The following is a 12,851-nucleotide window of genomic DNA, read 5'->3' on the forward strand; positions in this document are numbered from 1 at the left end:
GGTTGGGGAAGCCACCCATTCTGTGGCAGTCTCATGGAGCCTACTTTGACCTACACTAGGAGGTACAGAGACTCTGCAAAAGACCCTAGATTTGGCCCCCTCGGGACATATCCTGAGCTTAAGGGACTTTTCTCCATGATATTAATAGTTGCCAAAAGTGGAAGTGTGATCCGCCAGTGGCTTTCACTCAGGGTGGCACTCATCTTCTGATCCCAGTAAATAAATTAGTATTCATAAAACACTTAGAACTGCACTGGCACCCGGAAAGCACTATGTGAGTATTACCTCCCGACCTGGCTAAGGGATGTCTTCCTTTGGGTTCCAGCTTTTAGACAATTGCTTTTCATTCACACACTGGGCTCTGATCCAGTTCTCAAGTTTAGCATCTCCTCTTTAGCAAGCATCCACTATAAATGTTAGTGAAAGAGAGAGAGAGAAAAAAAGCTCATTTGGATCTCTTTTCTTAATCAGAAACTGTGACTGTGGCCAGAAGTGAGGGCTTAATGGATTCGCCAATATACCCACTAAAAATGAATAAATATATGAAAGAAACTCTGGATGGATGGATGTGTAGGTGGGTGGATGGGTGGGTGGATGGATAGATAGAAGAATTTGCCTTGACTCAGGTAAGAAGGTAAAGTGAAGGGTGAATTGCCTACAAGGTATATGCATGTCTGGGGAGAGGAAATTTTGGAGGATTTAAGTGTATGCTTGTGTGTCCTTTGGCCCTCCTCAAATAAGGACTCCATGATAGATTGAGATTTTATAGGTTTAATATTCCCTCCCAACTTCGTGTACTTTACATCTGGATAAAAGGAGCTATAAATCTCTCCAGGCAGAACGTGCCTCAGCCCTGCCTTTCTACCTTCTCACTGAGATCTTACTTGGAAACACAGCTGAACACTCAGTGATAAATCATAGCATCTGTGGAACAGTCCAGATAAGGAACAATTTGCATTTTCATGTGATAATTCACTACTTTTGCCATTTTCAAATTACTTTAGAGCCACATTAATTCTATTGCCATATACTGCCACTGTGCACCCAAGTCACCAGGAGATGGGGATTCAAGTGGCAGGTTTGTCTGGCTTTACAGGAGTGGGAAGTGCTCCCCCTCAACCACCCAGTAACACAAAACATAGGGAAACGGAGCTGCCCCGCAGAGAGCCCATCTCCTAGCAGATCCTCCGAGAAAGGTTGCAGCTTCAAAACTATCTTGCATTTTCATTCTCCATGTCTGTATGTCACTTGCTTAAAAATAAACTAAGCATACATCACTCCTCCTCCATTCCCCCACGTCACACTGCGGAGGAGACCTTTTCAGGTAGCTCTTCCTCCCTCTCTGTTTCAGGAAGTATATGTGTCGGAAGAGGTTGCAAGCGACAACACCACATGGCTCCCGTAAAAGGGGTCTTTATGGGAGAAGGATTTTCTTGGCTGGATGGAGCATCCCAGCTCTGCAGAGGAATCTACTGTCTAATGCTCATCTTCATTCTTCCCAGTGGCCATAGCTACTTCAAAGAGGCCCAATGTGGCCATGGAGACTAATCTACCATCCAGCCACAGGGGACTCTGGCAGAGAAGGAGAATGTCGAATAAAGACAAAATTAATCCCGATCTCTCCAAGTGGGCTCCTCTACTATAATACCTCCAGACAAAGACATTTCATGGTGTGATGCTATCCCCCTCCTTCACAATCCAGGAAGTTTTTCGTACTCATCAGTAATACTTCTTGCTACAGTGCAAATCCGTTTCCTTGCCCAGCAGAGAAGAGTCATTCTTGCACTCTCGAATCTACACATCCCTGCATTCCTTAAACAAATTCTCAGAATGCTATCAAATAAATTAATGAAGAGCCTTTTAAAAATGAGAAGAATTTCTGCTTCTCTCTCCTAATTTGCATTTGTCCGTTTTCCGAGTTTCCATTCTATTAAACTTTAATTTCCTCTCCTCTCATCCCCAGTCCTTTAGGAAGTCTTAGGTTGGAATTTTAGTTTACACAGTCAGAATCTCTTGGGCTCCAGTAGATTACACTTATGGACAGGCAGGATGTATTTTGTCCCTGAAGCGAGTTTTAGATTGCCTAGCCGACTTCTTAGGGAAAACAGGTCTAAAGCAGAGGGTGCGAATGTGGACAGTGGGGAAGCAGCTTTAAGTTCTGTTTATTCTGGATATGTTACTCTTTTATGCCCAGTTTGCAGCAGTTGTGTGTGTGCTTTTTAAAATTTTGTTTCACTGTGGTAAGAACACTTAACATGAGATTTACCTTCTTCACACATTTTTAAGTGTACAGCACAGTGTTGTTGACTATAGGTGCATTGTTGTACAGCATATCTCTACAGCTTATTCATTTTGCTCAATTGAAGTGTTATGCCTCTTATTAGTAACTCCCCATTTCTTCCTCCCCACCCCCACCAACTCCAGCCCCTGGCAACCATCACTGCATTCTTTGATTCTGTGAATTTGACTATTTTAGATACTTCATGTAAGTGAAGGGACACATCATTTGTGTACTTTCTGCGACTGGCTTATTTCATGTAGCATAATGTCCTTAAGGTTCACCCATATTGCATGCTGCAGTTGCATATTGCAGTTTCCTTCTTTTTAAAGGCTAAATAGTATTTCATTCTTGTTTCTTTATCCATTTATCCATAGATGGACATTTAGGCTGTTTCCACAACTTGATTATTGAGAATAATGCTATAATGAGCATGAGAGTGCTAATATCTCTTTGAGATTTTTTTTTTTTTTTTTTTTTTTTGAGACAGAGTCTCGCTTTGCCACCCAGGCTGGAGTACGATGACGCAATCTTGCCTCATTGCAACCTCCACCTCCCGGGTTCAAGCAATTCTCCTGCCTCAGCCTCCCAAGTACCTGGGACTACAGGCATGTGCCACCATGTCCAGCTAATTTTTATATTTTTAGTAGAGACGGTGTTTCACCATGTTGGTCAGGCTGGTCTCGAACTCAAGACCTCGTGATCGGCGCACCTCGGCCTCCCAAAGTGCTGGGATTACAGGCGTGAGCCACCCCGCCCGGCTGAGATTTTGATTTTAATTCTTTTCAATAGATAATCAGAAGTGGGATTGCTAAGCCATATAGTAGTTTATTTTTGATTTCGTGAGGAACCCCCATACTGTTCTTCGTAGTGGTTGTACCATTTTGCATTCCCACCAATAGTGTGCAAGGGTTTCAAATTCTCTTACATTTTCTCTAGCACTGTGTATTTTTTTTATCTTTATTTTCAGACAATAGCCATTCTGATAAATGTGAGGAGATAGATGTCTCATTGTAGTTTTGATTTGCATTTCACCGGTCATTGGTAAAGTTGAGTATTTTTTATGTATCTGTTGACCATTTGTATGTTTTTTTTGGAGAAATGTCTATCCAAGTCCTTACCCTTTTAAAAATTGTATTGTTAGTTTTTTTGAGTGATTGAGTTGTAGGAGTTCCTAATATATTTTGGGGATTAACCCTATGTCAGAGATATGGTTTGCAAATATTTTGTCCCATTTCGTGGGTTGCCTTTTTACTGTGTTGATTGCTGCATTTCTATACATTAACAATGAACTATCTGAAAAGGAAATTAGGAAAACAATTCTACCTACAATAGCTCCAAAAGGAATAAAATACTTAGGTATATTTTTTTTTTTTTTGCGACAGAGTCTCACTCTGTCACACAGGCTGGAGTGCAGTGGTGAGATCTTGGCTCACCACAACCTCTGCCTCCTGGGTTCTAGCAATTCTCCTGTCTCAGCCCCCCCCCCCCCCCGAGTAGCTGGGATTACAGGTGCACACTACCACTCTCAGCTACTTTTCTGTATTTTTAGTGGAGACGGGGTTTCACCATGTTAGCCAGGCTGATCTCAAACACCTGACCTCAGGTGATCTGCCCGCCTTGGCCTCCCAAAATGCTGAGATTATAGGCATGAGCCACCACACCCGACCTTAGGTATAAATTTAATTAAAGAGATGAAAGGCTTGTCTATTGAAAACTCTAAAATAGTGACAAAGAGGTTAAAGAAGACACAACCAAGAAAGACCTATGTTCATGGATTGAAAGATTTAATATTGTTAAAATGTTTCTACTGCACAAATCAATCTACATATTCAATGCAAATACCTATAAAAAATTCCAGTAAATTTTTTACAGAAATGGAGGCAAAATTCTACAATTCATGTAAAACCACAAAAGACCATGAATAGCCAAACTGATCTTGAGAAAGGAGAACAAAACTGAAGGCATCATACTTCCTGATTTCAAAATATATTACAAAGCTGCAGTAATAAAAACAGTATTGTACTTGCATAAAGACAGACATCTAGACCAATGGAACAGAACAGAGAGCCCAGAAATAAATCCACATATATATGGTCAGGTGATTTTCCACAAGGGTGCCAAGGTCACACAAGGGGGAAAGGATAGTCTCTTGAATAAATGGTATTGGGAAAACAGGATATCCATACACAAGGGAATGAAATTGGACCCTTATCTTACACCATACATAAATATCAACTCAAAATGGATTAAAGACTTAAACATGAAACCTGAAACCCTAAAACTCCTAGAACACATATAGGAAAGCTTTGTGACATAGTTCTTGGCAATGATAATATGGAAATGACACCAAAAGCCCAGGCAACAAAAACAAAAGTAAGCAGGTAGGACCACATCGAATGTAAAAGCTCTGTACAGCAAAGAAAGCAGAAGTTGTGTTTTGAATGATTTTCTTCTTTCTGTTAAATCTCCCAGTTTCTGTACTTGTGAACTGAGGGGCAGGTGGTTGGGGGCTGTGGCAGTCAATCCCACTCTTCTACTTTTATTTTTAAAATACCACAGGAGGAAAGCATGGGAATAAAGAATGCTTTTAGTTCCTTGGAAAGGGGCACCAGAAAAGAAATGTATTAGATTGAACCATATAAAATTGTCATTTTTTAGGTAAAAAATGGTTGCATAGCACCAATTTCATATGGGTCAACCTAGTACAGTCAAACTTCTTTAATTCAGACTAATTTGTGGAAGCTTGGTCTGAATTAGTGAAAAGTTTGAATTATGAAATCTTTTAAAAGAGATACAATGTCATTGCATTCAAGTATTGACAGTGACAGGAAACAGGTCAACAAAGAAAGGCTTTCTACAGTCCCATGAGGGAACGACTGGTTAATAGACAATTTGTAATGAGCCTACAAATATCTTGGGTAAAGATGCTTTAATATAGGGTGTATGTACTTGAGAATGCTTAATCAGTTTATTCTTTTGAGTAGCTTTAAATAGTTGCCTTTTGATTTGCATATATGATTAGTTTGCTTGACAAATCCTTCTTTCAAAGAAAGCAACTGTATGGTTGAAGTTTACTTGTCTGAACTATTTCTTATTCCAAAATAGTGGATTTCAAATTAATGATGCTTGACTACTCTATTCCTGACCTTAAGGTTGGACATTAGGTTAATGAAAATCAGTGGAGAGCAACTCTCACAAGTATCCTGGAAGAGGAAAATATACTTGATGGAAATATATGTGACTTGAAAAATGAGGCTGGTTTTCTTGTATGTCTTGTATACTGATTCTGGAGGCAGTTTCAGAAGCAAAGTTCAAACAATGTTTTGGGTAATAGCAGCAAACTTGGAATAAGCCAACAACATCCCACAGAAATGTTTCAAAGAGCAACCCTGATGTGAATGTACAAATTCCATCCATTATGGTTTAAAACCATTCTTTCGGAAAGATATTTATTCATATAAAAACATTTTAAAAAGTTCCTAAATAATACTAATTTGTCCATTATATTTAAGTTTATTTACAAGTGATTTGATCAATTTTCTGCTTACTTGAAACTCTAGGGAATGCATGGGTGGGAGGAGAGGAGGCAACGTTTGGTGACCAGCAGAAACAGAGATTGATAGACTCTTTGATAGAATTAGAATTAGGCATAATTCTTCAGGAGTGCACCTGGGATGCATGGCAAAGTTTATCCTCACAGGCTTCCCTCCCTGGCTGGTATGTCCTTCTGATCAGAGATGGGGAATCTAGAGCAAAAAACTGCTCTTCTCTCAATGTAACTTGGTGCCAAATCTCATCCTACTGCTTCCTGTCCCTTCTTCTCTTGCTTTGAAATGTCAAATAGGACTTAAAGGCTGGATAAATCTGATGAGGCTATTACAAGAAATGGACTCAGTTTTCAGTTGCATGTCTCCACTAACGTGGATATGAAATAAAAAAGGAACTGGATAAGATAAAAGCAATTATTTAAAACAACAAATAAACAATAAACTGACCAATGATGGAACTGTTTTCTATCTCCATTGCAGTTACACAAGTATATGCATTTGTCAAAATGCATAAACCTATGCATCAAAAAGAGTAGTTGGACTGTACGTAAATTAGAAACAACTAAATAAACATGAAATAAGGCCAGGCCTTTCCTTGGTAACCTATCAAGCAGGCACCCTGGTGGTGGGCCTTCTGGGTTCCTCTCACAGCTCTGTCATTGCCTGGAACTCATCACCCATCTCTGGCTGCTAAGTTCGTGCCCACCAGGTCTGCAGTTTCTGTACTTGTGAACTGAGGGGCAGGTGGTTGGAGGCTGTGGCAGTCAATCCCACTCTTCTACTTTTATCTTTAAAATACCATAGGAGGAAAGCATGGAAATAAAGAATATTTTTAGTTCCTTGGAAAGGGGCACCAGAAAAGAAATGTGTTAGATTGAACCATATAAAACTGTCATTTTTCTAGGTCAAAAATGGTCGAATAGCACCAATTTCATATGGGTCAACCTAGTACAATCAAACTTCTTTAATTCAGACTAATTTGTGGAAGCTTGGTCTGAATTAGTGAAAATTTTGAATTACGAAATCTTTTAAAAGAGATACAATGTCATTACATTCAAGTATTGACAGTGACAGGAAAAGGTCAACAAAGAAAGGCTTTCTACAGTCCTATGAAGGAATGACTGGTTAATAAAGACAATTTGTAATAAGCCTACAAATATGTTGGGTAATTGGGTATTTGTGCCTACAAATATGATGGCCCTCTGCCTTGTCCCTGTCACTGAGTGTGATGTCCCTGAAGATGAGGCCGTATGCCCAGCACAGTATCCTATACATGGCAGGAGCTGCACGAAGCTGTTGTGAGATTTGAACCTCAATCTTGCATGCTGCCATTTTAAGTCAGAACACTCTGATTCTGTCCTTAGCAGAGATTCATTTGTTTATTCAGGCAACCCTTAATGAACACCTACTATATGTCAAGAATGGTCCTAGGAATCAGGGATATAAAAACAAGATGCAGCCCCTGCACTGGAGCTGCTCTGGTGGGAGAGCCAGACGTGTAAACAGAGAATTAGAGCACAGTGTAATTAGTGCTAATGGAGGCGTGGGCAGAGCGCTCCGGGGGCATGGAGGAGGAATGACTCCCTCAGCCTCACTCATATCCCCCCAGCTGCTCCAAGATGCTTCACGTCACAGTGGCGCCTGAAGAAAGAGGCTTTGCCCAAGGAGAAAACAATGCTGTGTCAGTTCAATGTGTCAACACACATATGCACACACACACAGGCACAGGTGCACACACATGCACACACAAGCACACACACATGCACACAAACATGTACACACACACGCACAGATGCACATACACACACACACGCCCTTGAAGGCCTCCTTCCCTCCTGTGGAATGGATTACGCCAGCCCTGCCCCATCATCCTCTCTGGACCACAACTGAAACAGCCCAGGCACTGCTTGATTCAGTAAATGCCCTTGGAGGGTTGGTAGTGGTTGTGGGTGAATTCCTGCATCTCACTACGATCCTTCCCAGAGCCTTTTCCTCACAGGCTTCAGGCAGGGTAGGCTGCCTGACAGTCACCATGGCAACAGGCCTCTCTTTATGCCTTCTACACGTGTAGGGGGCTTCCTTACTGGAGTGGGGGCCCATGACCAGCACCCCAGCCAAGCCTCAGACTCTGGGTCCACCTTCCTGGGTCGTTCCAAGGTCGTCGTCTTCTGCTAGGTATCAACCATGTACAAGGAACAGGTGGAGTTCTCCTTGTCCAGGCCTGACACCCAGGCTTACTGTGGAATTAAAGAGCTGTGGACAGTAGCTGCTCAAAAGGAAGGTGACAGATGAGTTCCTGAACATCCAGGTTGTCAACAGCCAAAGATAAGATGGCCACCTGGAAGAGGAGCTGGGGGACAGTTCTGGACAAATTCAAGTATGTTGATTGCAGGGTAACCAGGATGACACAGACTGAAGTGAGGCAGGAACCAAGAAAGTAGGGATGCACAGGCTGGAGAAGAAAAGTGTCATAGGCAACACATGTGGACTCAATGCACATTGCATAGGAAAGGGGGTAGATGCAGTCTGTGGGGCTGTTTTAGCATCAGTGACACCAATGATTGGAAGAGAAAAGGCCACCATAATTTCTTCGTCTTCCTCATGTTTTGGTAAAGTCTCCTAAGCACCTAAGCCTTTCAAAGGTGAAAGGGGCTGCCTTTGAGGAGGTGAGCTCCTCGTCTGCAAAGATAATCAAGTGGCAGCTACATGGCCACTGGGTGGGCATCTGAATATGTGTTGGGGCTTCTAGTGTCCCATCCAAACCTGACTGGCCCCGCCGCTGTCCTGTGAGTAGCTGTGACATGTATCCCATGGTGCTCTCACCTGTAAAATGAGGATTTGAGCTAGGCGTGTCTCAGAACCTGTCTGCTTTACAGCCCTGTGTTCAGACCTTGTTTTCTAAACCTGATCCTGATGACAGAGGCTTAACTTTACAGGTTGAAGGCACTTCCTATTTTTCTGAGCACTTTCACATCCATTATCTTGATATTCCTTCCCCATTACTCTGGAAAGTAAATAGAACAGATCGGATTTCCGGGACAGAGGGGTTGAAGCGGATTTTCCCAAGGTTCCTAGTGAGTTAGCAGTGGAGCCAACTTGGATGCCAGGTCTTGGGATGGCCAGTCCAGCACACTGTCTGCTTGTGCCTGCTTTTACCCAGGGCAGGTTTGCTGGCTTTTCCACCATGGGCAGGTGACGCCACAGAGAGGGGTTATCAGTGAGCAGTACCATGCAACATGCAGTGCAGCAGAAACAACAGCTAAGTAAAGTAAGCAGAGTTTCCAGAAATAAAAAATATATATATTTCTACATCTGGTTGTCAGTTGTTCTCAACTTTGGACTTTTCTACTAGGTAAACTTTGAGACACTAAAATGAAGTTGCTAACAATATGTGATGTGAATACATGAATTCTGTAAAAGTGACTTGTGCAAATGGATCTGAATAGGATATATGTTGAATAATAAAAATGTGTAATAAATCTTAACTGATCTTCCTTAAAACTCTTAGTGGGAGTGTGGAGATGGGAGGGGTTGGCCAATGGGTCTGCTTAGCATTGCATCCAAGCTGCAAATTCAACAGGCAGAATGTTCCTTGGGAAATTGAAACATCAAATGCTGAATAAGATCTCACTACTCTGATTCTTTATTCAAGCCCCTGGGGAATAATGTATCCCATATGATGACTCAATAAGCTCTAACATCTTCTCCATGTGCTACAGGAAAGCCCCCTTCTCTGGCTTAAAATCACCATGTCTCCTTCTTTTATTAAGTTCAGTGGGAACAATGAATGCAAATTTGAAACCATACCATATATATGTATATGACAGACCCTTCAGTGGATTACAACTTTCCAAAGGGAAAAATTTAAAGCATTCGGTATTGGCTTTATCCTTGCCTCCAAGTGAATCGTGATGATAACTAGACTCAGAGCACCTTACTGTTTCTCTCCGGGGCTGAGATGACCTTTTGTCTGCATCACCAACTCTTGGTGAAGTGGGAAGGAGAGAAGGAGAGAACGGCTTTTCTGTTCCACTTAGGCCTGCTCCTTGCTCACCTGTATGATGTGGAAGGGATGGAGGGTCAAGGGTAGAAGTAAGGGAAACTGATGATGGAAGGATGAGGCTAAGGGTTCATCATGAAGATGTCCCATCTCACCTTTTCAAGAGGCCAGAGGATTTTGGACTGGGTCCTTTTGCTATAAACACGTTGATCTGTGGTCAAGCTGGACTTAGGAGCAACCTCTGTGGTGCTGATGGTGAGGCACAGGAATCTGGGACCACTGAGTCCCATATGTAAGGTATTCAAGGTACCATGAAGTTGTGGGCATTTCTTAGAAACCCTGACCACGGCATTTGACACTTATTCACATTGGATGTTGGAAATGTTGGGCTGGGTGGCAGACAGCGTGTTGCTGGGGAGACAGAGGCTGTGCTGGTTTGTTGGGCCATCCTGTTGGCATAAGCAAAGCCATTCTCCATTTTTGCTCTGCTCACTGAATTTCTGGCTCCTTTTCCTAGATGCTGAAGTTGATCTACATCAGGATAGTCTGGTCTGAACATTGTTGCAGCAGCCCTTGCGGGTGGTCTTTCAGGGTCTGCTTGCTCACTTCTAGGGTCTCAGGCTGTGTGGGCTACCTGGGACGTTTTGGACAGTGTTGGAAAGTTCCATCCTTATGTGGGGCTGAACTACACTTCCTTCCATTGCCCACTGTTGGTTTTAGTTTGTAATCTGGAGCTATATAAGATAGGTCTAGTGTCTCCCATGAGCCACCCCCTCACATATGTGAAGACAGATGCTCCATCTCACCTGATTTCACTTCTCATGACATGGTTTTCAGATCCTTCACTACCCTTGCCACGCTTTCCTGGGTGCACATGAGTCTTTCTTTGCTGTGTTTGCACTATGGTGACAGATGTAGACTCAGAACTACTCGGGAAGAGGCTTCTTGTCCTTGGAAGGGCTTCTTGTCCTAGGCAGGAGCTCCAGGCCCTGAGAGGAACATGCCCTTTCTTTCAACCCATGCTCCAGGATAGACAGCCCTGCTCTACCAGCCTTCCTCACATGGAAGAGGAGGAGGCAGAAGCTTCCCAGGGTATACCCCTGAGAGCAGAGCCCCTGCGAGGGCCAGACATGAGACCAGAAGTTGGGACATTGCTCTTGTGACCACAGACCCAATGCCCACTTGATGGAGATGTCTATCTTCCCAATTCTTGTGGCCTGAATCCTTCCTGAAATCAATGCAGGGCTCCAGAAGGGCATGGAGTCCACCTGTCTCCTGCTCAATTCCCTCTTCCATGCAGAATATTTTAGATGGCGGGCATGATTGTGATGACCTCAGCACCGAGGTGTGAGGCTGACTCACTCAGCATCTCTAAGCAGACTGAGCTCATTGCAAGCATGGCCAGATAATGTGGGCTGAAGGAGACTGAAGCCTTTTGCTGGGCATCACAGTGATAGCTTCTTAAATGGTGTTGTTGAAACAATCTCATTCATAAAGACGAGCTGTAAGTACAGCAAAACATCGTTCTTTTTCCAGAACTATTTCAGAGTATGTTGCTGAAGTGATGTCGATCACCCATGAATACTTTAGTTTATGTATCCTATCAACAAAGACATGCTTTTAGGTGACCGGAGGACAACCATCAAAGGCAGGAAAGGAACTGATTGAATCCCCAGCCCCCATTTAAGTTGTGCCAGTTGCCCCAGGAATAATCTTTATAGCAAAAGGATCCAGTCCAAGATCCCACACTGTATTTACTTGCTTTGTCTCTATGGTGTCCTTCCATCTGGAATAGTTCCCCAGTCTTTCCTTAATGCTTGGGATCTGGATGCTTTTGAAGACTACAGGCCAACTGTTTTGATGCATGCCCCTCACTTTGGCTTTGTAGGACATTTCCTCATGATTAATTTCAGACCATACATCTTTGGCAAGAGTTTCACAGAAACTTCTCATCTCATCTTATCAGGCGGCACACGATTCTGTTTTGTCTTGGAATGAGGGATGCTGACTTTGATCACTTGCTTGCCGTAGTGTCTGCCAGGCGTCTCCACCATCAAGCTACTCTTTTCCTCTTTGTAAGTAATCATGTGTGGAGATATTTGGAGACCAGCCTTGTTCACTTATCTATTTTTATTGGTATGAGCTCAGGGTTTTATATCTTGTTCAATGGATTGCAACCTATGATCTTCATTATTTATTTATTTTTGCTCTGTTTGCCTCTGAGTTGGCCAGTAGGAGTCCCTCCAGTCTGGCTTCTGTGTGCTTTTCTCATCTTCCCTTCACACTTTGAGCACGTCCTTACTTCTGGCACAACGAGACTTTCCAGGCTCATCTCATAATTTCCTGCACCAGCCTGGAGAGTCCTCGTTCCTTGCAGAGAAGAATGCTATTTAGAAACCCAGATCCAGGAGGTTAGGTGTGCTCACTGGTGTTGGAGTGTCCCTCAGGCCCTCTTGGGGGACAGAGTGAAGAAATATATACATGTATGTTTACATATAGGTATGTGTACACATAAAGTTGCATTCATATTTACATATTTATTTATCTATTTATTAAAAATCCCAAGTTCACATATATACTATAAATTCTAACACCTCAGGATTCACTTTAGGTTTTTTTTTTTCCTTTTTATATTTGTGGCTCCCCTCTCTGCCAGCCGGAATCCTGGCTCTAGTCATCTTGAACATATTTCCTTAATTGATAAATCTCCCTATGTGTAACCAATCTTCCATTGCTGCCATCACTCCTTCCTGGCATGGATGCCCTCCTCATGCAATTTTATCTCTAGCCTGTGCTGGGCTGTCCTCTGCCCTAAGGCAGAAGCCCTCCTCACTCCTCAGGTCTCCACACTCCATGCTCATTGTCTCATGCTGCCCAAGCTCCTCATCTCCGTGGAGCCCCACACACCATGCCGGGTTTAGCCCTGGCCACCCTCTCATGCCTCTGTCACAGCCTCAGCCTTGATATACTGTTGGTCTCCAACACCTCCGTGGGCCACTGCATGTCCCCTCTGCTCTGGCAC

General features: G+C 43.0%; 1 long non-coding RNA gene across 1 annotated transcript in view; it reads left to right on the forward strand.

Annotated features, from left to right (window-relative positions):
* The window catches only part of LOC109027651 (uncharacterized), a 38,537-nt gene that overhangs the window by 10,096 nt on the left and 15,590 nt on the right, over positions 1 to 12,851 (forward strand). Inside the window, exons 2-5 of the long non-coding RNA XR_002006676.3 lie at positions 5,842 to 5,998; positions 8,005 to 8,206; positions 8,990 to 9,097; positions 11,718 to 11,904. This is a non-coding gene — a long non-coding RNA (uncharacterized lncRNA). The remainder of the gene's footprint in view (positions 1 to 5,841; positions 5,999 to 8,004; positions 8,207 to 8,989; positions 9,098 to 11,717; positions 11,905 to 12,851) is intronic.

The sequence above is a fragment of the Gorilla gorilla genome, chromosome 6 (genome assembly GCF_029281585.2).
Source record: "Gorilla gorilla gorilla isolate KB3781 chromosome 6, NHGRI_mGorGor1-v2.1_pri, whole genome shotgun sequence".
NCBI classification, from domain to species: Eukaryota; Metazoa; Chordata; class Mammalia; order Primates; family Hominidae; genus Gorilla; species Gorilla gorilla.